The sequence below is a fragment of the Podarcis gaigeae genome (genome assembly GCF_964106915.1).
Source record: "Podarcis gaigeae genome assembly, chromosome: 3".
Lineage (NCBI taxonomy): Eukaryota > Metazoa > Chordata > Lepidosauria > Squamata > Lacertidae > Podarcis > Podarcis gaigeae.
In genome coordinates this window covers 56,352,715-56,379,114 of record NC_139680.1, presented here as the reverse complement: position 1 = coordinate 56,379,114, position 26,400 = coordinate 56,352,715, and the positions used below count along the sequence as shown (strand labels likewise).

The window sequence follows — 26,400 nt, the reverse complement described above, 5'->3', positions numbered from 1 at the left end:
TATGGCTGCAGAAAGCCGGAATGTAAGCAGAGTATATGTTCTCTAAGTTTCCATAACAGAACATGAACTTGCTTATAGCCAATGAGAACTGCTGGCACAAGAATTCCTGGGTGGGAAAAAAAAAAGAAACCAGAAATATGTCAATATTTAATTTCCTTTCTGATAAGTTGGTTAAATGTTCCTGAATGCAAAACAAGGAAAAAGATGACTAAAAAAAAGATGATAAACCAGGCTCAAATATAGCTGTAAATTTTTGGAAAGCATCTAGACAAGAGCATCCTGGTCAAAATAATCTTGCATGTCATTTTAACGACTATATCTGCTTTGCTTTCCTGAGTAACATTTCTGTAGTGTTCCCATGGTGATAGATAAATAACAAAATAAAAAATGAAATAACAAGGATATATCAGCACCTGGAAATCCTGTTAATGCAACCCTGTACCACTTAGAATTACAACTAAGTTGAAAATATGTGCCCTTGCCCTTCTGAAATGTATTATTTCCTACACCTAAGAGATGCGCCCAAATGTTCTTTTTATTTCCTGAATCAAGCCATCAACTAAACAATTTGGCTAAATAGTTAGGCTTGGAATAAACACAGTTGCTTTCTCTTACAATTTCTTTAAACAAAGGCTAGTTAATAAGCATTTTTATTATCAGTTTTACTCCAGCTTACTTCAACCGTGTAGGCCTATGAAACAAAGACACAGTCATAAGAAAGTTACAAATATGTTTCAAAGACAGTTGCAAAGGTTGGCCTTTCATCAAACCAATCAGTGATATAATCCTCAATCTGCCTTTCCCTACCCATTCTCATTCCATGTATTTTGTATTGCCCTTATCGTTTTCCAGGTGGGGAAAAATGAAGTGCGGGTTATTTTGTTCGGATTTAAAATCCAGTTTGATACAGTGAAGTTCTCATCAGACCTGGAGCTCCCTCTTGTGTATGCTTGTTAGTATAAGAAATGCTACAGTAATGAAGTCACCTCCATAACATTAGCTTATTTCATAAATGCACCTGCTTGACTCTTTTTTTTTAACACATGAACTGTCACTCTAAGAGAGAACTCAAGTGCTGAGCGCCAACAGAAATGGGACTGAAATGGGACCACTGAAAACAAAGAGGGAAGTAGTGGCATGTTGCAGGGAGCGTGAGTTCTGCAGAAGTAGGAACGTAAGCAGAGCGTGCTGGATGCAGCCTGTGGGCCATCTAGGCCAGCATCCTGTTCTCACAGTGGCCAACAAAACAACAGTGATAACAATCCGGATGTGCCAATCCACCGCTCTCACTCCCAATGAGACATGAGCATATTTAGTACATAAGAAAGCCCTGTTAGATCAGACCAAAAGCTCATTCTGTTCCCACAGTGGTCAACCAGTTGCCTATGGGAAGCCCATGAGCAGGACCCAAACACAACCCCACACACTCTCCCCACTTGTGATTCCCAGTAATTGGCACACTGTCTCCAACACTGAAGGCAGAACATAGTCATCATGGCTAGGAGCCTTACCCTTCAGGAATTTCCCTAACCCTTTTCTAAAGCTATCCAAGTTGGGAGCGAATTCCATAGTTTAACTCTGTACTGTGCAAAAAAAACATGTTATTTTGTCCGTCCTGGGTGTTCTAACACTCATCTTCATGGGTGGCCTAAGGAGAGAATGAGGAAAATGAATTTCTATTCACTTTCTCTCCACCATGAGAAATTTATATCTCTATCATGTCCCGTCCCCCCATTACTCATCATTCTGGCTGTGGTCATCCTCATCCCAATGATTTTTTTAATTTTAAAAATACTTACTTTAAATATTATTGTTTTATTATTAACATATGTATAGAAATTATATTACAGAGTGCCATCAGACTGGCTCTTTACAGAGTACAAGGGGATGGGCCCCCTGTTCTGAGGCACCCATAATCTATAGTTTGACACAGCCAAGTGATAGAAAGGGAGAAGGAAGGGGAGGGGGGCTGCCTAAAGAGGCAAGCAAAGTGTGGTTGATTCAAAGCAATGGCTTTTAAATACATTTCAAAGGCCTCTTGGAGAGTGGGGAGGTTTTCGGGGCCATTCTAAAAGGACTGGCTGAACAGATCTGGTATAGAACAAGGACCAACAGTGTGAATCTGGATAAACTCTGTAACCTGTACAGATACACTTTGGTAAGGAAACTCTTAAGAGGAACTCCCTTTTTAATGTTATATTTTGCCAATAGGTGGTGCTGGTAAATCACAAAGAGTTATGTGCTCCATTTTATTTATTTCAGAAGGTACTGAGCTACCTCAGTAACATCCAGGTGCTTTGAATTCTACTAAAATTAATAGTGTTGATGCCTTCTAGCATATTTCCTTGTTTGCAGGTATACTTTGTAGCAGACCATCACTAATAAAAAGGCTTGTGTGCCTTCTCTTAGGGGATATATGTATATGAAATTATTAATCCATCAAAATTGGAGTTGTTAATATGCACACTCTTTTACCCAGTCCTGACTGTGTATTTTGTAATTTATTAAAATGTGTATACAAATTTTCAGCAACAATGCTCTCAGGGTAGAGAAGAGCCAATAAAAACAACAACAATTAGAACAATACCTCCAAAAAATAGCAAAATATATAAAAGCAGCAGAAGCAAGAGCATAAAAACACCACAGCAGAAGAATAAAAACAATTATATGACATTTAAAATGGCCTGGGAACATAAAAATGCATTCAGCTAGTACTGAAAGGGCATTTATTTCTAAAATGTAGGTCCTACTTTTCAATTGCCCTTACATACTCTCAGATTAGATTTGGCACCTGATGAACAGTCGGTCTGTGAGCGTTTAGGATGCTGTGATCCAGCATGGGTTTCTTAAAAACAAGTCATGCCAGATGAATCTCATGTCTTTTTTTGATAGTTACAAGCTTGGTGGATCAGGGGAATGCTGTGGGTGTATTGATTTCAGTAAGGCTTTTGACAAAGTCCCCCATGATATTCTTGTGGAGAAGCTGGTTAAAAAGTGGGAGGGGTGAGGTAATGGCTAGGTGGATTTGTAGCTGGTTGGCTGACCGAACCCAAAGAGTGCTTACTAACGGTTCCTTGTCATCCTGGAAAAAAGTGACAGGTGGGGTGCTCCAGGGTTCTTTCCTGAGCCCATTGTTGTTCATTGTCTTTATAAACAACTTGTATGAAGGAATTGAGGGGATGTTCATCAGATTTGCAAATGACACCAGACGGGGAGGGGTAGTCAATGCCACTGAAGGCATAATCAGAATTCAATATGACCTTAACATTAATATAGAACTGGGCTCAAACTAACAGAATGAATTTCAATAGAGACAAATGTAAGGTTATTCACTTAGGCAGGAAAAGCCAGCTGCACAATTATAAGACAGGGGACATGTGGTTTGCTAGTAGTATATGTGAAAAGGATCTTGGGGTCTTAGTAAATCACAAGCTTAACATGAGTCAACAGTGTGATGCAGCAGTAAAAAAGCTAATGCTATTCTAGGCTGCACCAACAGAAGTATAGTATCCAGATCAATGGAAATCATAGTCGTCCTCTAGTCTGCCTCGATAAAACCACATCTGGAGTACAGAGTCCAATTCTGGGCACCACAATTTAAGAAGGCTATTGATAAGCTGGAACACATGCTGAGGGGGGAAATCAAGATGATCAAGGGTCTGGAAACCAAACCTTACGAGGAATGGTTGAGGGAATTGGGTATGTTTAGTCTGGAAAAGAGGAGACTGAGAGGAGATATGATAGCCATCTTCAAATATCTGAAGGGTTGTCACATGGAGAATGGAGCAAGCTTGTTTCCCCCCTGCTCTGTAGGCTAGGATCTGAACCAATGGCTTCAAGTTACAAGAAAGGAGATTCTGACTAAACATTAGTAAGAACCTTCTGGCAGTAAGACCTGTTTGACAGTGGAATGGATTCCCTTGAGAGTTGGCGGATTCTCCTTCCTTGGTTGTTTCTAAGCAGAGCTGAATGGCCATCTGTTATACAATGGTAGAGTTGGAAGGGAACCTGAGGATCATCTAGGAATGTGCAGTTTTCCCATATGGGGATCAAACCTGCAACCTTGGTATTATCAGCACCACACTCTAACCAACTGAGCTACCCAAATAGTCATGTATGATTTGGTTGAAATTCCTGCACGTCAGGAGTTTGGTCTAGATGACCCTCGGAGCTCCTTCCAACTCTATGATTCTGTGATTCTCTTTGAAGAGACAGTGCTTTGCAAATGTGGCATCGCAGTCAAGAACACCTTTGCTTTGTTGCTGCCAGTCTAACCTCTGAAGCTGAGATCATCTCCAGAAAGGCTTCCAATGTGAGGCAGTTAATGATGGCCTGTGAAGTTGCTCCAAGACTAGGAAGAGGTGTTCCGTTGAACTGCTCCCAGATAGTTAGCTAGCTTGCTGCTGTATTTTGGATTAACTGAACCTTTGGAGTAGTCTTCAAAGACAGTCCTACATATAACACACGGCAGTAACCTAAGCTGGAGGTTACCCAAACATGGATGCCTAGACACTCTCTTCCCAGGAAAGCATCACCATGGGGGCACCAGCCTCAGTTCAAACTGTGCTGTAATTGATTTTTTTGGGGAAAGGCTAATGACCATTGACCATTTTGGCTGGGGCTGATGAGGGATGTGGTCCAATCACATCTGGTTGGCTACTCCTGTTTTATATGGATAATCATGAATGTATAAAGTCTTGGTCAGCAACTAGTTTTCCTGAGAAGAAATTTTGGACAATGTAGGGTGATGGGCCAGCACCCTTGCTTTAATCCCATAAATGGGTGTGCTCTTAGGCTCCCATTTGAATAGCATTTGTTTGTGGGGGAAAAAGATCTGCTGAACAGATTATGAAATAGTTCAAGCAGGGCTTGAGTTCTGTGTCACAAGATTTGAATAATCCAGAGCTGTTCTTTGGTGGCGGGGATGCTTCATTTATGAGTTAAAATGTTTCATCTTCTGATTTCCGGTACTGTGGCAAAGCAATCCTTTATTGCTCTTCCACAGTGTGCGTTTTTCACTCTTGTGCTACCTGTGTGAGCTGAAGAAAGGCAGAAGGAAGACAGATAAGGTACTTCTAGCTTTTATGCAAACCCTCTGTAGACCAGGATTAAGGTCTTTTGATGGGATCAAGATAGGAATTCATCAAAAAATTCAGACAGTGTACACAGGTACTGATAGAAACAGATTTTCAGTCTTCTGTGATATAAAGTGAAATATGTCTCTTAAGTGTGGACACAATTGTTGATGTTGACACAATAAAGCACAATATGATCATTTCCCAGTGTTTGAAAGAGCCCACTGGTGACATAGGCAGCCTATAGTAATGGACAAGACAACTTTTAAATTACTTATTCTAGCGTCTTCCAGTCTTTTCAGGGTTTTTATTGAATGCTAGTGGCAAAGATATTTCCTTCTTGCTCAGGCCAGAACACTTGCTTATTGCTTTAATACAGGCATGGGGAACCTTTTTGGCTCCATGGGATTGTGGCCTTGGAGGCCAAATTTGACAAGTAGGTGGGGCTGTCAATTACATGGTGTCACTATGGTGCCACATGATTGGCAGGTGGGTAGGGTCACTCACTTGCCAAAACCCCTTGCATGGCTTTAAATTTACCATCTTGGTGGATTAAAAGGGGAGACTGGGGAGACTTGCAAAGGCTTCAAGGCAGTCCCCTTGCTCTTCTTCGGGCCTCTGGCAGGCTGTTTTAAGGTCCTTTGCAAAACTTCTATTTGAAGCAGCCACCCACTTTATTTTTTAAAACTTGGGGAGAAAGAGGGGGCAAGAGGATGGGGGAGTCCCCTCTCTCCCTGGTGCCATCTGTCTGCTTGCTCTGATGTTTAAAGGAGAAGTGGGGTGGCTGATTCAAAGAATGCTTCTGCAAAGCACTTGTAGTATTTCAAGGGGATTTTAATCCCCACCAAAGGCCAAAAACACTGTCACATGCACAGAATTTCCACAGCAAGCCAGGAGGTGGAAGGCCGAGGAGGGAATTGATTTATATATATTTATATCATACCCTCCCCTTCTTTTGAAGAACTCAAGGCAACAGACATGGTCCTATTCCACATTTTTGTTGGTTTCTGCTTCCTTCACTGAGCAGCGAAGTGCTTGTCACAAGACAATGTTTACATTCCACAGTCAAATGCTATTGGGTTTTCTCACGGGAAAGGAGACTGGATGTGACGTACACTGGTTTCCTGTTTTTCACTGTTCTTTGCAGTTCAGTGTTGATTCTCTCCGTGCTTTAGAGGAGAGAGGATGCCTTTCTCTGCTCCGGCAGAGGGAAAATGTTTTTCTGTAAATTACCAGCTTTGAAGTGTAAATAAAGTAATGTAGAGCATGTTGGCACGTACTTTTCATCATTCCGCTGTGCACTGGACACTGCTCATCTCCAACATTTGGTTCCGGGCCCAGAAAAACGCAGTGTTTTGAGAATGGACTCCAGAAGTCGGGCTCCTGGCAAAGGAACAAAGGAGCAAAGAATTGGAGTGCCGGCAAAGGATCGGAATGCAGAGGGCCGGATCGGACGATATCTCTGCGCGTCAAGATGATTTGATGAGGTATGTGCTACTGCTCCGGGCAGCCTGCCAGCTTCTAATTAATGGCTTTATGGCTGGACTTTGAACTTTTATAGCCGGTTTTGCCGTGGCACAGGCAAAAGGCTAGGAGGATAAATTTTTCCTATGCTGGGGGAAATCGAAAGTAAAGCAGCTGCAGCAGTGTCGCAGCATGAATTTAAGACAGCTGAGAGAACTTTCACTTTTGAACTTGCCTTTGGAATGCGGTTTGAAGCAGCTGCAGATAAGCAAAGCAGTTAAGCAGAAAGGCACAGGTTCACAGGCAGAGGCTGGAAATCGAAAGTACTTTTGAATTTGCTTTTGGATTGAAGCAGCTGTACACAGACGCAGCTTGTATAAAGCAGCTTGATTTAAAGCAGTAGAGATGACGCAAAAGGCTAATGCCAAAGTCATGATGGCCCTTCAGGATGCTTGTGGGATTCCTAAGCTCAATAGGAAGAACTATGCGGACTGGGTTCTCTATGCAGAGGCTATTCTGCGGAAAGAGGGTCTGTTTAAAGTTATTACAGAGACCCCCCCAGCTCCAGTTACAGATGAATGGAAAGCTATGGATTCCAAGGCAAGGGGAACTCTTACGTTGATAGTATCCCCAGAAGAGCTCTGTCTGTTGCGTGATAAGACCTCAGCCAGAGAAATTTGGGACGCTTTGAGAGAGGCTCACTTGAGGACAGAAGCTGGGTCCACAATGTTTTACTTTAACAAGCTGCATAATATGGCTCTTGCTGAAGGTGGAGATGTGCGTATACATCTGATGGAGATGCAGAATCTGAGACATGAGCTGCAACAGAGAGGACTCAACTTTCCAGAGGAAGTGTATTCCTTTATGATACTACAATCTTTGGGTTCAGGTTGGGAGTCTGTTGCGACTCAGATTGCTGTACAGCCAACTGCTCAGCTAACAGTGGACTATGTTACTGCCGTGATATTGAATGAAGCGGATCGCCGGGGTGCTAGCTGCATCAACAAGGGGGAGACTTCACAGACGTCATCCCATAGTGCAGTGGAACCACCAGATGGCGCCAAAGCTTTGAAGGCAGTGAAATGCTACTCGTGTGGACGTCTAGGCCATATGAAGAGGGAATGCAGAAATCCCAGGGCCAAGACAGAGCAGCGCAGCGAAAGCTCATCGCGTGGAAAAGGCCGAGGCAAAGGCAAAGGTCCGGTGTCCAGGACAACGCAGCACAAGGCAATGGTCTCACGCTTCACTCCAAAGGTTGCAGAGGTCCAGAAGACGTCTAGATCTTTCTTCGTTGTTGATTCAGCGGCGACCCACCACATGTGCAACGATAAGCGACTGTTCGTGTCTTTTACACCGCAGGAAGGTGCGATTCACCAGGCGGATGACCACACAATTCCCAGTAAAGGCTACGGAACTGTTGTTCTTCACAGTTTGGACTTATCGATACAGGATGTGCTTTATGTGCCAGATACCAAGCATAATCTGCTCAGCGTTGGACAGCTGAATGAGCGGAAAATTGACGTTTCCTTTAAGAACAAAAGGTGCATCATCACAAAGAAAAATGATTATGTATTGCATGCTGAATATGTTGATCGTTTGTATGTTTTGTATTTTGATGATGTTGTGCAGGATGACACTTGTTGCATTGCAGGTTCTAACAAAAGTTTGCATGCAGAATGTATTCACGATTTTCATCGAAAATTTGGTCATTTGCATTTTGAGGCAGTATCTAAAATGCCTGCCTTGGTTGAAGGTATGACTATTAAACCCTGCAGGTACCACATGAAGTGCAAGGCATGCGCAGCAAACAAAGTGAAAATGGCTGCGAAAGGTAAGGTGTCTAGTAGGCAAGCTACAGAACCATACCAGGTTCATGCTGATTTGGTTGGACCACTAGCGCCCTCTTTGGGTGGAAACAGGTACTTCATGGTTCTCATTGATGCATTTTCCAGGTATATTTATGTGTACAATCTCAAGCAGAAATCAGAGGCTTTTCCAAGGTTCAAGGAATTCTGTGCTTGGTTGGGAAATGTGCATGGTAAGAAGGTAAAGACTCTTTTCAGTGATCGCGGGGGAGAATTCACTTCTCAGCAGTTTGAAGCTTTTCTGACTGAGAAAGGAATTCAACACGATTTGTCTAGTCCTCGCTCGCCATGGCAGAATGGACTTGCGGAACGAGCAAATCAGACATTGCTTCAAGGGTTAAAAACCTTGCTGCATGATGCCAATCTTCCAGAGAGTTATTGGGCCGAAGCTCTCTCATGTTTCACTTACAGTTATAATCGCAGGTTATCTTCAGCGATTGGTTGTACCCCCTATGAGAAGATGTTTGGCAAGAAGCCATACATCAAACACATGAAAATTTTTGGTTCTGACATGTGGGTTCACTCACCACAAAACTCCAAGTTAGACAAGCGTGGATTGCATGGTATCTTTCTAGGTTATCAGAAAGGGTCTTACAGAATAATGATGACTGACTCTAAGGAAATTAAGCTCACAAGAAGTGTTGAGTACAATGCCAAGTGGGGGGAGAATGTGGGAATTTTCCAATGTTATCCTGATGACAGTAATGAAACTGAGGATAGTCAAAAGCAACCGCAACAACCCACACCCACTGATGAAGGTTCTGATTCTGAGTCTGAAACTGAATCGGGTGATTCAGAGGATTTCAAGAGTGCGAAAGCCTCTATGCGACCCTCTGAAAGCTCTGATCAAGAATTAGAGGAACCATTGTTCACAATAGGTCACTTTTCTCCTAAGAAGGAAGAGGAGAGTGTTGAAGACTTAAGGCTAATTCGCAGGTCACAGAGAGCAACAAAAGGCAGACCTCCAAAGAGATTTGCTGATGAGTTTGCTAAGATAGCAGTAACAGCTGTTAAATGCTCCAAGAAGGTGTTTGAACCTTCAAGTTTCCAAGAAATCCAGGATTTGGATTCAAAGGAAGCTGAGCCATGGTTAAATGCCATGAAGGCTGAGCTTGATTCCTTAGAAAGGAACAAAACTTGGGAGCTAGTTCCAGTAGTTCCAGGAATGAAACTGCTTGGAAGCAAATGGGTCTTCAAAGCGAAGACTGATCAAAATGGCAAGATAGTCAGACACAAAGCCAGATTGGTAGCCAGAGGTTTTGCACAGGTACCAGGTGAAGACTATCACGAGACCTACTCACCCACCGTGAGGTATGAGAGCATTAGGCTTATGCTCAAGCTAGCTGCAGAGGAGAATCTACACATTAGTCACCATGATGTGAATACAGCTTTTCTGTACGGATCTCTAGATGAATCACTTTATATGCTTCCACCTGATGGCGTACAGGTAAAACAGGGATTTGTTTGTGCTCTGAAGAAGTCCCTTTATGGTCTCAAACAAAGTGCACGGTGTTGGCACACAAAACTCACTGAAGTATTGTTTTCTCTAGGTTTTAAGCAAGGGAAAGCTGATCCATGTGTATTTGTCAAAGAGGAGGGGCAAAAGAAACTGTATTGTTTGTTTTATGTTGATGATCTTTTATTCTTTTGGAAGGATGTCACAATGTACAATAATGCCCTAGCTCAACTGAAAGAGCACTTTGACATGAAAGATCTTGGTGAGGTAAACAACTACCTATCTCTGGAAATAGAGAGAGATCAAGATGGTAACATTCTAGTACACCAGTCACGTAAAATTGCTGATGTGTTAAGCAAACTAAACCTGATGGATGCTAACCCTGTGGACACACCGATGACAACAGGTTATCAGGTAGATGACACTGAAGAAGCATTTTCTGACACTACACTGTACAGAAGTGTGCTAGGCAAGCTAAACTTCATTGCCAGATGTTCAAGACCTGACATTGCTGTTAGCTGTAATTTGCTAAGCAGACAAGTCAACAATCCTACTGTTAAGGATTGGAAAGCTCTGAAACGCATAGCGCGGTATTTGAAAGGCACTATGCATTACAGACTGAGATTTAACAATCAGAAGTCTGGTGGTCTTGAGATATTTGCAGATGCAAGTTTTGGAAGTGACACTACAGACAGGAAAAGTACGTCTGGAGTTTGCTATAAGTACAATCAGGGTCTATTTGATTGGTCATGCAAGAAGCAAACAACAGTTAGCTTAAGTACTTGTGAAGCTGAACTGAATGCACTGTCTTATTCACTTAAGGATTGTGAATGGTTGTTACAATTGTGCAAAGACATGAAAATTCCTGTCAAATGTCCAATCCAGGTTTACCAGGACAACAAAGCATGTTTGGCTTTGCTGAATTCTGAAGGTTGTAAGCAAAGCACGAAGCACTTGCAATTGAAGTTGCAACATGCTAGGGAACGTATTCAAAAGGGACTCGTAACGGTGTCCTATATGCCAGGTAATGAAATTCCTGCTGATGTATTGTCCAAGATTATATCAAGGGATCAACACTGTACCTATGTGCAGAAGTTGGGTTTGTACTAATATTGTACGAACACGCTGCCCAGTGATGTTCACAGAAAGGGGGAGGATGTTGGTTTCTGCTTCCTTCACTGAGCAGCGAAGTGCTTGTCACAAGACAATGTTTACATTCCACAGTCAAATGCTATTGGGTTTTCTCACGGGAAAGGAGACTGGATGTGACGTACACTGGTTTCCTGTTTTTCACTGTTCTTTGCAGTTCAGTGTTGATTCTCTCCGTGCTTTAGAGGAGAGAGGATGCCTTTCTCTGCTCCGGCAGAGGGAAAATGTTTTTCTGTAAATTACCAGCTTTGAAGTGTAAATAAAGTAATGTAGAGCATGTTGGCACGTACTTTTCATCATTCCGCTGTGCACTGGACACTGCTCATCTCCAACAATTTTATCCTCAAAATAACCTTGTGAGATAGGTTAGGCTGAAAGCTGATTCCTGACCTACGGTCAGGCTAAACAGGGGTTTGCACTCCCCTGTCCTAGTCCAACACACTTACCACTGCGCCACATAGACACCACACAGTATACCACATTCGGAAGCATTTGCCAAAGAACGATACTGGAACCTACAGCAGGAGAAGCTGGCCAGTGGAGCAGAGCTGCTATGCTAGCTCACTGGAAGGTGGGGCGCCGTTGCATACCGAGAGGAGGAAGGGTAAGGTGGCAGGAGGGCAGCTGGCACACTAGAAACACACTGGCAGCAGTGCCAGATTGGCTCTCCTGGCGCCATCTCCTTCACCATCTTGTCTCTCTCCATCCTGATAAGCCACAGCGGCCAACCTGTCAGGAAGCTCATGAAGAAACTCCACCCCATTAGGCAAGTAAAAGGTGCAACTGCTGCAGGTGCAAATGGTTTTCTTGATGGGCAGTAACCTTAATGCTCCACATGCAGAAGGTCCCAGATACAATCCTTGGAATCTCTTGTGGCAAGACTAGGAAACATTCCATCCTGAAATTTGGAGAATTGCACTAGACTGTACTGTTGAGGGTTAACGCTCCTGGGGGGACGGCAGACCCCCAGTACCTCCGAGCGTCTCCCAGTAGGCACGTCTCTGGAATAATAATAATAATTTATTATTTGTACCCCGCCCCTCTGGCTGGGTTTCCCCAGCCACTCTGGGCAGCTTCCAACAAAGATGAAAGATACACTATGGCATGTCCCTTCACTCCAGAGTGCCCCTCTGCAACACTTCTCATATGGAAAGTGCACACAAGTCTTCTGACACCACACAGCAAGAAGATAGAAACATCTGTAGATCTAGACTACATTTTATTCACAATATATACAGAGACTCCATAATCATGTCTGTGTTCTCCAAACTCTGGCAGGGAAAAAAAATACAGCAAAAGCGAAAGTACAGTCCAATAACATTCTCAGACGGAAGAGATAAGACAGTCTTCCGTTCCCACACTCTTCTCAGCCATCTCATGTGATTTATACTAATCACACTAGCCAGCATCGGCTTACGTAAAATCCTAACATGTACTTGGCTTGATGGACCAATGTCAGTGCACCCGCTCCTCATGGGCAATGACAGGTCTGTACGTACTTTCCTTAACCTGTCGAAGCTTCTGCATTCTGATCAGTCAAGGAACATGAACTCTTGAGTGGCAGCTCATTGAATAGATGGAGCAAGCTAGGTGCAGATATTAGCAGTGTGTGCTTGGCACCTACAGTGTTTAAGGGCATAGTCCTGGTCGAGTGTCTGCATACAATGGCTGGAGAGGATGTGGAAAATGAACCCTCTACACCCTATGAGGATTCCTTCCTATACAGAATTCTTAGTGCTTCTGTTTTCCCCTCTATAGAACCTAAGAAATAGCCATCGAGGCTGCAGGAAAGTGTTTGAGCAGAATAGATACTTTGGGTTATTTGTAGCTAAAACTGCTTTTGCTGAGGACAACTATAGACAATGAAATCTAATGTTTACACAAGGATCAAGCTCCACACAGCTGAATAATAAAGACACAATAAAAACTGAAATAATGTGACTGTATTGTGTCTCTGGGGAATTAATGGCATTTACCTGAGATGCAGGTTTTAAAGTGGTTATTTACAGGGCTTTGAGTAGGGTAGTAAAAATTGTGTTAAGATTTATATTGCAAATAGCAACGTAATAGGACTTTGCACATACTCTGAATTCTAATTCCCCAATTAGATTGCTTCAGCTGTAGGAAAACATTTAGCTTTCTGATGTAACTACACTTCCCAAGGATCAGTCTGAATATTTAAAACTCAGCAATGTGGGTTTCTCCCCCACCCCACTTTTGAACAAATGACATTAATCAGGTCATTCTTGTATTTTCATCCTTTTCTGCAGTTCTCTAAGAAATTAGCTACCGACTCTAGAGCAGCAAGTTCAATGTGGAATAGGAACGCGTATCAGTTATAGAAGCTCTGAATCCGTGCTTGCAAACTGTAATAACTGAGAAAGCCCTGGCTGTTGGTTCTGGTGCAACAGCAACACCACGAGGCTGCCATTTTCTTTACTTGTTTATACCCCAACATTTTTGTAGGGTTTGTGAAAAGTGTGTTGTGGATATAGAAATATATTAGTGTCGCCATTTATTTCTCTATTCAGGAGCTACCAAACACATTTTTAAAACATGGGGTGAGGGGTGGGGAGTGAAATCATCATTTGAAAGGGCAAAAATGGCAGCCTTCATCTTGCAGATTGAATGATGCCTGAAGGCAGCCAGTTGGCTGTTCTTGCACTAGACCAATGGGCATTTGTCTCTTTCTGTAGCATTTCTCCTGTGGGATTCTTAAACATGCAAGCAGCATATGTGACCTTGCTTCCTTGCTCCTTTGATCTGTTCCTCCTGGGACTGAGATGAGACAAGCACCATCAAATAAAGTGTCTGTCATTGTTTTGCTTGGGTACATGCAGGCAACTGTAGCATGAATTAGGAGCATGGGAAGCCAGCTCATGGGCAAGGATCACATCTAGGCTTGCAAACTGAATAAAACAGCAGGAGGCAGACCAGCAGGAAACCACTGGGGGCTGTGAGACAAGCGCCACATACCTAAACTACAGGAAGCTGATGCGCCGGAGCTCAACAATCGGGATTGTCTGGACAAGCCTTTAATTACAATTAGGGAGGCCCAAACAGAACTGATATATTAGTTTGAGAACCCCTGAGGTGTGGAGAATAACTCTCACTTTTTGCAAATAGGATTCTACCATAATTAAAGCACAATTTGCTCTCACAAAAGCACCACCGTTTCCCTTTAAAAACAAGAGATGTAATTATGCCAGTTAATTGGCATTCCTGCACTTAACTCCTCTAATCAGCCATTTGTGCCGGAAATACCTTCATGGCATCACAGATGGGTTTAATTTAGATTTTGTTTTTCATTTTTAACTGCAAGTCATAGCAGACACTGGTATCATCTAATTTTTACATTTGAAGGTCTGCAAAATGTTTGCTGAAGCCCACTTTATGCATTACAAGGAGTGGTGAAACATGCACAAATTCCTCATTTCCACTTTATACTAGAAGAATGGCAGTAGAAGCAGAAGTCATTTGCACATCTCCTTTTCACCACCTTCTAAGGGGCACATTCAAAATAATGTCAAATATTCCCACATGTGAGCAAGACCTCTTCTTTTGATGGGGCAGGAGGGAGAGTGTTTGTGGCTGCTTCTGTTTCACATTGTAATCATGGCTTGGAGTAGTTCAGGCATCCATTTTGCCCCCAGAGAGAGAAGAATGGAGGCAGAAAGACAATTTACAAATTGGGACATGAAACCATAAAGAGAATACATTACAGAATTGTTTTTTTTACTGCCATTGTAGCTCTAAATTATAGCATAATGAACACTACTTAAATGGCTTCTTTTTCCTCTTCTCTTTTCATTAATTTAATTTATTTTTGTGTTGCAATTCTCCCCCCACCCCATTTCCCCCACTTCCTCTCTCCTCATTAGTCTTTTTCTTTTTGTAATGCTCTTGTTAGGTACTTACAATCCAGTTGTAATCAGTTGCTGCAGCATTTGTAGAGCTGAAAGGAAAACATTACTGAGTTGTCAGCATGTTTTCAACTTCATTTAAAATGACAACGTGGTAATCAGCCATACATGCTGCATGAGAGCAGTTACGATGGTGAGAGGGGAAGAAGAATCGGTGTTAGTTCTTTGCCATTAAATCTTCCCAACAGCGACCCACATATTTGTTTTCTAAGCAGTTTGAGGGCTCTGATTGTCATTCACTGGTTCTCTCTCTCGTTATGTTTGTGGAATGATCCATTCATTCCAGACTTGGCAAAGGATATTCACTGGGAATCTTTTAAGTTGGAGGTGACCCAAAAGTAATAATGAAAAATGCAATTGCCTGTACTTCCATGTGCTGCTATTAGTTGTGGTACATTGGCTTCACTTTCTCTTCACTTTTTTATGGTCAAAGTGGCTGCGAGTCAGTAGGGAAGGTTTGATAAAGATACAGGCTTAATTGAGGAACATGAACCTTAAGTGTTATATTGATGAAATTGGCACCACATACGAGTCTCCTGCTTGGCATCTTTTGAACATTACCATGATATGCAGGCCTAGTATACTGTCATTTCCCCCCATAATCTCCTTTTTACACTTGGAGAGGAGCTGTAGCTCAGTTGTAGAGCACATGGTTTGCATGGAAAATGTACCTGTCCTGCCCAAACCAGCTGCTGCTGTAGCTTTTAATGAGTGAATGCAGGGAAGTGGTTAACATAGTACAGTACAGAATTTGTTGCAACACATACACAAGGTCCACCATTTCTCTTCCTAATTCCCCTATTCAGAAGAAAATAAAGGCAAAACTATTAAATAAAAGTAGATATTTATTACAGAAAGAGATTCACACAGTGTCCATTGCTGCTTGTGTGCAATCTCTCTCTCTTGGTCACAAAACAAATACAACAAAACAACAAAAGCTCCTCAAAGTAAGAAACATGCCCTGTTGCTTCTCTGATTACCAGAACATGAGATGTGGACTTCAAGGAAAGAACTCTGAGCATGCTCAGAACAGATGTATGATTCAGATAGACCCTATTAGAGACCAGTAGGGCTATTCTTCAAGCGGTCCTACCTAGTCTGATGTTGTGGATGGCAGGTCTATGCAGAGCTTGTCTGAGGACCAGATTGGGAATTTTTTAAAAAAATAAAGTTATGTACTCAAACAAAAAAGCAGCTGGTCCCTGGCAGGTCCCCCAGCCAGTTTAGCCCTCTGTGACCCAGGGCAAGTGTCCTTGGCTGCCCCACCTCGTGCATGGGCTTGCTGGCTGGTTGGCCGTTATAACAACAGGGAGAAGTGGGAAACTGCAGAATATGGGCAGAATAGGCAGCCATCCTAATATTCAAATTTCACATGGCTTTTCTGCCCAGAGAGTCACATGGGAAGGACCTTGTTACCATAGTAATACTTTTGGATTAGGATCAGCTGACTGGTACAGGGAGCTGATTATCCAGAGAACAGACGATTGGGATAAATGTCTCCAGGAGTTTTTCTCTCAGTTCAAAAAGAGGTATTAAATGGGGGTGGGGACAGGAAAGAGTAGGCAGCTTTGAGATTTTGGGGGATTTTAAAATATATTTTTTAACAAAACTCCTGGCACTTTCCATGGGAGCACTGTGTCCCTGCAGCCTCAGTGCATAAGCATCAACTGAGAGTAAAGTACACTCAGCTGTTGAACACTGTTGGCAGGGAAGGAGACAAACATGCCAGCTGGTGTGTGTCTATGTGTGTTTGCAAGAGCTATGAGCTGAATGACCTGAGAACTTAGAATTTCAGCAGGAATATTTCCACAGCCATCCTCAAATGGCCACACAATGCTGATTCCCAGATGGAAACAGAACGGGAGGGCAGTTGAATTATGAGCCAATATAGGTGTGAAGAACTGGCTAGTTATGGCACTGCACAAACATTAAAATACAACTGTTAGCTTCTTCTCAGTTTCTTTTCTTTTGTTAAAATGGGCTTGCTCCCCCCCCTTTTCTTCCCTTCCCATTAATCTCAGTTACCTTTGCTTCTGTGGTAAGGTTGCCTTTTCCCCAAGTGGTAGAAAGATTTAGAAGCCTTCTGAAGACTCGGCTCTCTTTTGTGGGACAAGAATTGGACACTTGGGCTTTTCCATAAACCTGTTTATGCATCAATTTACAGGTTAAATAGAAGAACTTGCCAGCTAAGGCAGGTTGCAATTCCTCTGATATATAGTCATTACTGTTGAAGATGCCATTAATGTCTGTAAAGAAATAATTTCAACTGAAGCTGATCAACATTTTGCAGCTTGTTCAATTAACTTTGCTGGCACCTGTTAAGGCCTAGGGAGAAGTAGTGATATACAAGATTATTTCATTCCTTATTATTATTAAAAACTTCATTCATTTCATTGCTCATTTGTAAGGGGGCTTCATTTTGGTTCCTTATACATTAAAGTTACCGTACATTCATTTCACTACATACATTCACTTTTGTTCCATTTGTTTCTTTTTTTCTTTCCTAGTTTTCTTTTTCTAGTGTTAATATACCAGAGCAAGTGCAATGTCTAGGGCATCTGGAAAAATAACATGGCTGCTGTCAGGGAGCTACCACTGAAATTAGCTCCACTACAACTAAAACAAAGCAGAGACCCCAGCTTGAAATAAGCACTGTAACGAAAACAAACAGCACTGGTGCCCATTTGTTATTGATACAATTAATTGAGTAATGAATAGAAAATGAACTGAATGGGACCCATTGGTTTCAAGTTTTAATTCCTTATGAAATAAATACACAAGCTGATTTCACACCTACTACCCACTCCTTGCTAACCCACATTTTCAATCTATTGTTTAAGTAAAATGAACATTGATTCAGCTAGTTTGTAAATTTCATTATTGCTTTATGCTTCTCCTTTGCTTTGTTTCTCCCAGTTATTAAGGAGCTAAAACAGTGCAGAGACAAGAGGAACTGGATATATTTTATTTATCTTATAAAAGTACTGTATACCCAGTTTTCTTTATAAATGTGGTATACTCGACATAGTATATAAAGAAGTTTAAAATAATTTGCTAAAATCGATTTCTTAAATTAAAACCAAGAGCAAGGTAAAACAAGTAAGCATAAAAACAAGGAGACAAAAGGTTAAACAACACTAAAGCTGGGTGGTATTAGCCGCTCAAACATTAAAATGATGAGGGTCAACCAAACCTTTCTAGGGAGGGAGTTCCATAGCACTGGTGCTGCAGTGAGCAAGATGAAATACAGGGCCAGTTGGGGGTGGGGGGGGCACTCATCCTATATCTCTAGTTCATGGGTACGCAAACTAAGGCCCGGGGGCCGAATCTGGCCCAATCACCTTCTAAATCCAGCCCGCAGACAGTCCCAGAATCAGTATGTTTTTACATGAGTAGAATGTGTCCTTTTATTTAAAATGCATCTCTGGGTTATTTGTGGGGCATAGGAATTCATTCATTTTTCCCCCAAAGTATAGTCCGGCCCCCACACGGTCTGAGGGATAGTGGACCAGCCCCCTGCTGAAAAGGTTTGCTGACCCCCTGCTCTAGTTGATTCCAAAAGATGCTGCCAGGGGACTTCTGGTGATCCAGAGTGACACTCAGTATACTACCTTGTTCCTCATGCTGTTTAACATAAAAACACACTGCTAGGAGAATTTACCGGTATACTGGGATTTGGGTGTTAGCTGTCTTCAAAATATGGATGGTATGCAGTTCTAACTTTCCCATTTAACTGATGCCAAGGAAGTAGTGGAAGTTTTGAGCCAGTATGTGAATGCATAATACCTTGGATGAAGACTAACGAGCTCAATAAGTTCTCTTGCAAATAACAGAGTAGCACATCAGTCTCTCCCTTAGGTAGACCAGTCTGGAGGTAAAAAGGAAAGAGAAAAAAAGGAAAAGAAGGGGGGGGGCGGGAATCAGAAAGAACTTGGATTTGTTTGGGACTTTCTTGGGATCTAATTGACATTAAAACACTTTCCCATTGCATACGATGAGGGAATTGTTTTATACTCATTCCCCAAGCGAAAGAACCCAAATGAATAGAGAGCAGTTTCTTCTCCCATTGTCTAAAACCTTTCACTTGCTCCAAATATGTCAAAAAATCTGTCAGCAGTAGCATTATTATCCTGATGCGAATGTGCCTGCAACTAGACAGCCGCTGGTCTGTGACATATATCCCATGTGGAGGCTCCCCCCCCCCCCACTTTCTGGCATTTCAGCAATACGCTCATGTGTTTTGATACAACACTAAGCTTGCAGTTGATGTTGGTGTGCTTGAAAGGGAATTTTTAATTTCTTGCTGATGGCAACTGCCTTATTAATGTATTTGCCGGGAGTTCTTTAAGCTTCACAAATTAATGGCTATTAATTCGGGGGGGGGGGGGACCTCCCAAAGAAGTTCAGAGTTACCTCCAGTCTTGGAGGGAGGCCCACCAGGAAAAAAAATGGTTGGAGATAACAGGAGGGAGGAATGTATGCGTGTTTTAGTACTCTCTCCTGCTATGCCCATGTTATGCTTTAAACTGCCTCATTCCCTCACTTTATTAGAATTCAGTGACAACTCTGTTCTAACACAGGGGTAGGCTAATCTATATATGGAAGATCCATTTATAGTTCAGAACAGTTGCAGGGCTGCTAATCTCTTTGGGCTCAACTGTTTCCCACTAAGTCATTTCCCTAATCAAGATTATTCTACAATGCTGCTATTAGCTGCTGTACTAGGAAAATATGATATAAATTGTATTGATTGTATTCCAGATGTATTTTGTCTGGCCCAAAAAGCCTGACTTCAGATACTCTGAATCACATTGTTCCAGTTTACTCCTCATAGAACCATTTCTGCCTTGTAATAACAGTCTGTTCATCTATCAGCTTACATGTTAACAGTCTAACATTTTGCTACTCAAATGAGGAACACACAACTAAAAGAGTCCTTCTACTTGTCATCTGTATCATTTTTTTTTTTATAATTATGAAGTAAGGAACAAGTTCATATATCGGTTACAGATCCTGGGAAATGAGGCTTTAAAAATAGCCATAATATTTAAATTCAATTTGATCCTACCCCCACCCCCACAAGCTAGGCTTGTTTGTATGACACTCCAATTGAATTTTATGGTTTTAATATATTTTTGTATGCTTCTAATTTGTTGTCAGCTTGTTTGGAATTTTTGTAAACTGCAAATTTTATTGAAAGTGAATGCAAACCCTTTAAAACCAAATAATAAATAAATAATTTGCTGGGCCTGGACCAGAAAGGGAGCCGGTGATCCAGTTTTAAAGTCCTGACATTTATCTGTTTAATGCAAGATCCTGATCCTGACCCTAGTACAAGAGGAATGCCACCATCTATTGTTTTGCTAACTTTGATGCAGAAAAATCCTGGTGTTTATGGTCCCTATACAGTGGTACCTCTGGTTGCAAATGGAATCCGTTCCGGAGGCCCGTTTGCAACATGAAAAGAGCGCAACCTGCAGCGGCACGTCTGTGCACGCACGGGTTGCACTTCGGTGCTTCTGTGCATGCGTGTGACATCATTTTGCGCTTCTGCGCATGCGTGAGTGGCGAAACCCGGAAGTAACCCTTTCCGGTACTTCCGGGTCACCGCGGGACATAACCTGAAAGAACGTAACATGAAGCAAACATAACATGAAGCAAACGTAACATGAGGTATGACTGTACTTTGGAGGAAGCCGTGACTGTTCAAAGTGGTACCCTCGTGTTTTAAATGTGTGGTGTGAATGTGGCCTTAGTATTAAGAAGCTGGTAATTTGAGGACTTGCCCTAAGGTCACAAGATCAAGACCTAGAAACTGAAGCACAAGTTTGTCTTGGAGGCTCTGGAGAGCACAACTGTTTCAAGCCCTTCCTCTTGTTTTGTCTTGTGTACCCAGAGCCATTACATGGGTCAGAAGTGCACTGAATCCACTGGAAGCAGTTTTCTGAACATACAACTAGAAGCTGTCAGAGTCACGCCCAGAGGAAGCAATAAGGCCTTTGTAAGTGCTGCTTTTTATATTCTTATAAACATGGGCATGTTACAACCACCATCAAGCCTGTAGCCGCCAGGGGATATATTGCAGATAACTTGAAAATGTTTATTTAGACTTCCTTGGGAGGAAGGGTAGGATATAACGTTAATAGATATATAAAATAAATAATAACCTTTGTCTGGCAGCAGAGGGGCTGGCTGAAAAATAGGGAACCATTTGCAAGGTAGTCTGGATTGTGCAGTTTGGCTTCAGCCGAACTGCTTTCTGGTCTCCCAAGTTAGTTGCAGTTCTCAAACTGTACTTGGAAGCCACAGAGTGCTGCCCCAATGCCAGACAGACGCAGTCAGCCTGCAGAGAGGAGTTTCTGATATGTTCCTTCTACATCCCTCCTAAAAGCAATGCTATTGAGAGTAAAATAGAGAACCTGGTAAGGGCATTCCCTAGAATTGTCAATCACAAAGCAGCATCCACTCTCTGTGGCCTCTTTCTCCTCCTTTTGGCCTGAAATGCACAATCTTTAGCATATGTATGAAGGAGTAATATTTATTTATTTTGCCAATTAATTTTTATTAAGTTTTCAATTTAAAAAAACAAATGAACAAATTTAAGAAATCTCAGATTAGCAATTTAAAAATTTCAAATTAATTTCCAGTTTAATATATCCTTAGAGATTGACTTCCTACCCATACCTCCATGGTGTTTATATTTCACACTCTTTCCTACTGCGTTATACAAAGAGATCTTATATATTAGTATGAAGGAGTAAATGTAATCACATAGATAGCTTGAGAGAGGTACAAAAATGTATGAAATTGGGCCATAAAAAAAAACCTTCTGAGGTGGTTCTGGAGTTTGGGAACTAGCTTGTTTTGCCTTGGATTCAAGTTGCGTCAGATTCTGAGGAAGTTCTCAGAAGTGGGCATATTCTTCTCGAACCTCTGCTTCGTGCAAGGTGCAAAACAACACTGTAGCAAATGAGAAGCAGATTTGCGCAGACTCTGCTATCCTCTGAGAAGAGGATGTTTTCCAAAGGTTTATTAATGAAACTGTAAGAATAATGAAGCAGAATGACAGAATGCAAACTCTTGAAGAGAGACTAAGCTGTGTATGGCCTTAGTAAGTAACTCCCAGCAGCACTCTTAAAATGACTTATTGGTTAATTGAATCAGTCTATCATCTTTTGGTGACAGCATCAATTTGCAGACTTTTTGGTGTGTGCGGCACCGTCAGAGTTACCAGTATAAAAGCACATCAGGGTAAAATGAAGTATGGAATGCATTAATCTGAAAGTACACATGTGTATAATTTCTTTTATGTCAGATAGTGTGGGATTCAATTATGTAACTAAAAAGCACTGTTGGCTATATTGCCGTTTCCCCCAGTTTTTAGTGTTTAGGATTCTGAAGTGAGCTGACAGAAGGAAGTGCACTCCTGGGTTAAGAGTCAGAAATCAGGCTGCCAACATTTTTTCCTGGCCCCTAATAAGTTGGAATTTAGCAAGAGCGTGCAGACAGAATGATGTAGAAAGATTGTTGTTTTCCTAACCTACAGAAAGAGCCTAGCAGCCAAGTCTGAGGTTTATTTTGCTTCCCATGATTATGAATTGTGTTATTCAGTTTGGGAAATTGATCTCCCTGCTTCTTCCCTTTTTGATATAAATGTTTCTTTATGGCAGGATTCGCCCTTTCTGCCTGCTGTAATAAGGCTCAAAAGAAGCCTTCTATTGTTGCCATTGACATTGGTTATACCCATGACAGTTTCTCCAGTTAGCAAATGTGCACACAGCCCCAGAAAGGTTGTCAACCCCTACGTTATTATAAAGATTATACTTTCTCAATACAGACCTTGATGCCTAGTTTTCACTAAGGCCATAAACCTGGTTTTTATGAACACCACTTTGGGCTGAGAAGGGTCCACATGGCTAAATGCTCTGTCATGCAACAACGAAATTATGAACATGGAAGACTAGTTATCAGAGAAATGTCTAGGCTACCATCCTTTATTACCCAGGACTCTAGTTATCTGCCACATTTCTCTGCCTGCCTAAAATGTACCACTTCCCCTGACCTTAGATCTCTTGTGAGTTTTTTTCTACACTTCCCCCTGATTGGCCCTTCTTTCCTCAGTTCATCGTCTTTTCCATTCCTGTCTTTAATTTATCTATAAGAGTATTTGAAATCTGTCAACTCATAAAGAAACAAATATCATGGTAGTGTTTTCTTAGGTCTCAACCTCTTCCACCTTGCTCTCTCAAATGGCCCAGCTGCGTGTGATGTTGCTCATGTTTCTAGAATAGTGTGCTTAAGTCGCCTATTTTTATTCCACCCTCCTTTGTTATTTGCCTCCAAAAGGTACTGTTTACTGCAGATAGCAGCCAGGGAGGCGTGAAGTTTAGCCCTCAGATTCCTGTTTCTTAGCAACTGGAACCTGAAGTTCATCACTGCCTTGGCTCACTTCCTGAGACACCCTGCCTCCAGGCTTCCTGTTAATTTCCCTGTTACCTGGATCCTTTTTCAACTCAGTATTTCAGGTCTGCTGCCCCACAGCTCCTCCTGTCTTTAAGCTTCATGTGGGCTTCAGTCCAAGACCAAGTGCTTTACAACTGCCATATTTTGGCAAGAAAAGCTGCTTTCTCAAGCACCTTGAAAGCCACCAAACATGGCAGGTGAGTACCATTCAATTGGAAAAGTCACAAGCTGTGCAGGACTGAGTTTTGCTTGAAATTCCAAAACGTCAAATCAGTTTAGTCAACTGGCACTGAAGGCTTTTATTGCAGCTATGATAAATTCTGCAGTGTATTAAATCTACATTTGCTTTCTCTGTTTTGATGTTGTACTGAAGGTCAGCATTGTCTAGTTTTAATGGAAAAATTAGGTGGAGGTTTGCTTGATTGTAGAGGTTAGGATTTAGAATGATTTTTATAATTTGAATTCAGCTACTAAAATCATGGAATCATAGAGTTGGAAGGGGTGCTGAGAGTCATTTAGCCCAACCTCCTGCCATGCAGGAAGCTCAGTAAAAGCATCCATGACAGCCATCTAACCTTTGCTTATAAACCTCCATTGAAGGGAGTCCTTCACTGTCAAACAGCTCTTGCCATCAGAAAGTTGGCATCTCCTTTCTTGTAGCTTAAAGCCATTGGTTTGGGTCCTACCCTCTGGAGCAGGAGAAAACAAGCTGTCTGCATCTTCCATAAGACAGTCCTTTAGATATTTGAAGATGGCTAGCCTATCATATCTCTTCTCAGTCTCCTCTTTACCAGATTAAACAACATAATTCTCTCCCTTGGTTTCCAGACCCTTGAATATCTTGGTTGCCCCCCTCTGCACATATTCCAGCTTGGACATAGTACTCTTGAGTGCGGTCTGTCAGAAGCAGAATAGAGCAGTACTATAACTTCCCATGACACTATACTTTTGTTGATGCAGCCTAGAATAACATTAGCTTTTTTGCTGCTGCATCACACTGTTGACTCATGTTAAGTTTGTGGTCTACCAAAACTTCTACATGCTGTACTACTAACAAACCAGGTATCCTCCATCTTATATTTGTGCAGTTGGTTCTTCCCACCTAAGTGTAGAATCTTATATTTGTCCCTATTGAAAATAATTTTGTTAGTTTAACAGTCAGTTTGTTAGTTTAACAGTCACTTAAGGTCATCTTGAATCCTGTCTTCTGCATTGACTACCTCTGTCTTCTGCATTCACTACCTCTCCCAGCTTTGCAAGACTCTTAACACGTTCCTGCCAACCACTATAGCCAAATCATTCCTGACAACACCTTCCTGACAATACTTCCGGGGCCATGACCTTCAACAGGAAAGAGTGATGAAAAAAACCACCTGTGCCCCAACTTTCTACTCGGAGTCTCATGGTCCCTTGTTGTACATTCAAGACAGTGTCTGGCAGTATTGTTGATACCCACATGAATAAGAAGGAAGGGGCTTTGGTTTGTAGTAAGATTTAAAAACAGGAGTTTCAGATTAAGTGATGAGATCCAGTTTGGAAGTCTTAGGACAGAGCTTTTCAACCTTTTTGAGTCCATGGCTCCCTTGACCAACTATATTATTCCTGTGGTGCCACTGTGGCTCAGGAAGCCCCTCGCCCTTTTTCGAACACCCTCAGCCTCCTCTTCCCTCTCTTCTCTCCTTGGGAGTCCTCCGGGCAGCTGCTGCTACCCCTGGTCTATGAGCTGCCTCTCCTCCTGCCCCAAAGAGAAGTGCCTCCTCACACTGCCCCACAGGGGCCTGGAATGAGGATGCCCCCAGCCTTAGTGGCCCAAGGTGAATGTGAGGCCAGCACCTTACCTTGGGAGGCAGCAGTGGCAGCAGCAGGTGCTGCTGGGCCTGCATGGCAGTAAGGCTCATAGTGCCTGCCTGCCTGCCCACCTGGCCTCCCACTTGTCTGTCCATTCCCAACAGCAAGGACTGGCTGGCTGGACTCCATTGCCTGCCTGCCTGCTTGCTTGCTTGCTCTGAGGCTGTCAACAGGCAGCCAAGATAAGAGAACCTCCTGTGTAGACAAAGTGTGTATGGAACATATTGTGGATGGAGGCAGGAAATTGTTTTTTAGCATCCCTGTTATCACACTGAAGCGTGAGATCCCTCCATCATATAATGCTTTTTAATCCATCTGTTGCACACAATATTTATTTATTTTGCAGTGTCTGATTTAAAATCAGGAGGGTGGTCATCCTTGGGATTAAATATATACTAGGAAAACAGAAAAGTCCCACAATATATCATCAGTGGTTTAAAATTGATCCCAACAGGTGCAGTGTGTGAAATGGGAGGCTGTGCACTTCATGCTGCCTTATTGCTCACAGACATGCATATTTGCTAGGGACAAGAAGCATCCATTCCTTCACAATTTACCTTCTAGAGACCTTGAGAAGAATGGCAATGATAGCAATGCACAAAAAGATAAAACATAGGGAAAAAATAGAGTGATTTTTCCAGAGAAAGGAACCAGAACATATGGTAAACAGGGGCAGTTGGAACATATGGTATATTTGCCAGCTTTTCCTACCGCCTGCCCATGTATTGACATATTTAGGCCATAAGTACTTGGGTAGCTTTGTATTACTATGCTGGCAGGATGCACTGCTACTTTGTCAAGAGATCAAGGATGTCCATCTGACCACGCCTCCTTCTGGACCTCAGACTTACTGGCATAAATTGGGATATTAGTCCAAGGGTAGTTTGTGGTCCCATCATTAAACTTCTTAGGTTAGGTTTTTGCCTATCTCTTAACTACTTTCTACTATTCCCCCCTTGGACTGTGCAAGGGATGAGTATTTTAAAACCTGAATGAGGATTCAGTACTAAAATAGAATATTACTCCCTCTTAACAGGGATTACTTAATGCAGTAGTTAACATTGTTGGCTGCTGTAAACCTATCACATGCTTACATTCACTGATGAGAGAACAAAATAAAAAGGCATATTCTAAATGACAGAGAGTCTATTACAGTC

General features: G+C 42.1%; 1 long non-coding RNA gene across 1 annotated transcript in view; it reads left to right on the top strand.

Moving 5' to 3' along the window:
• LOC310841048 overlaps positions 1 to 24,502 on the top strand; it is a 30,975-nt gene extending 6,473 nt beyond the window's left edge. Inside the window, exons 3-4 of the long non-coding RNA XR_014562297.1 lie at positions 20,829 to 20,933; positions 23,450 to 24,502. This is a non-coding gene — a long non-coding RNA (uncharacterized lncRNA). The remainder of the gene's footprint in view (positions 1 to 20,828; positions 20,934 to 23,449) is intronic.
• Positions 24,503 to 26,400: the final 1,898 nt, after the last annotated feature.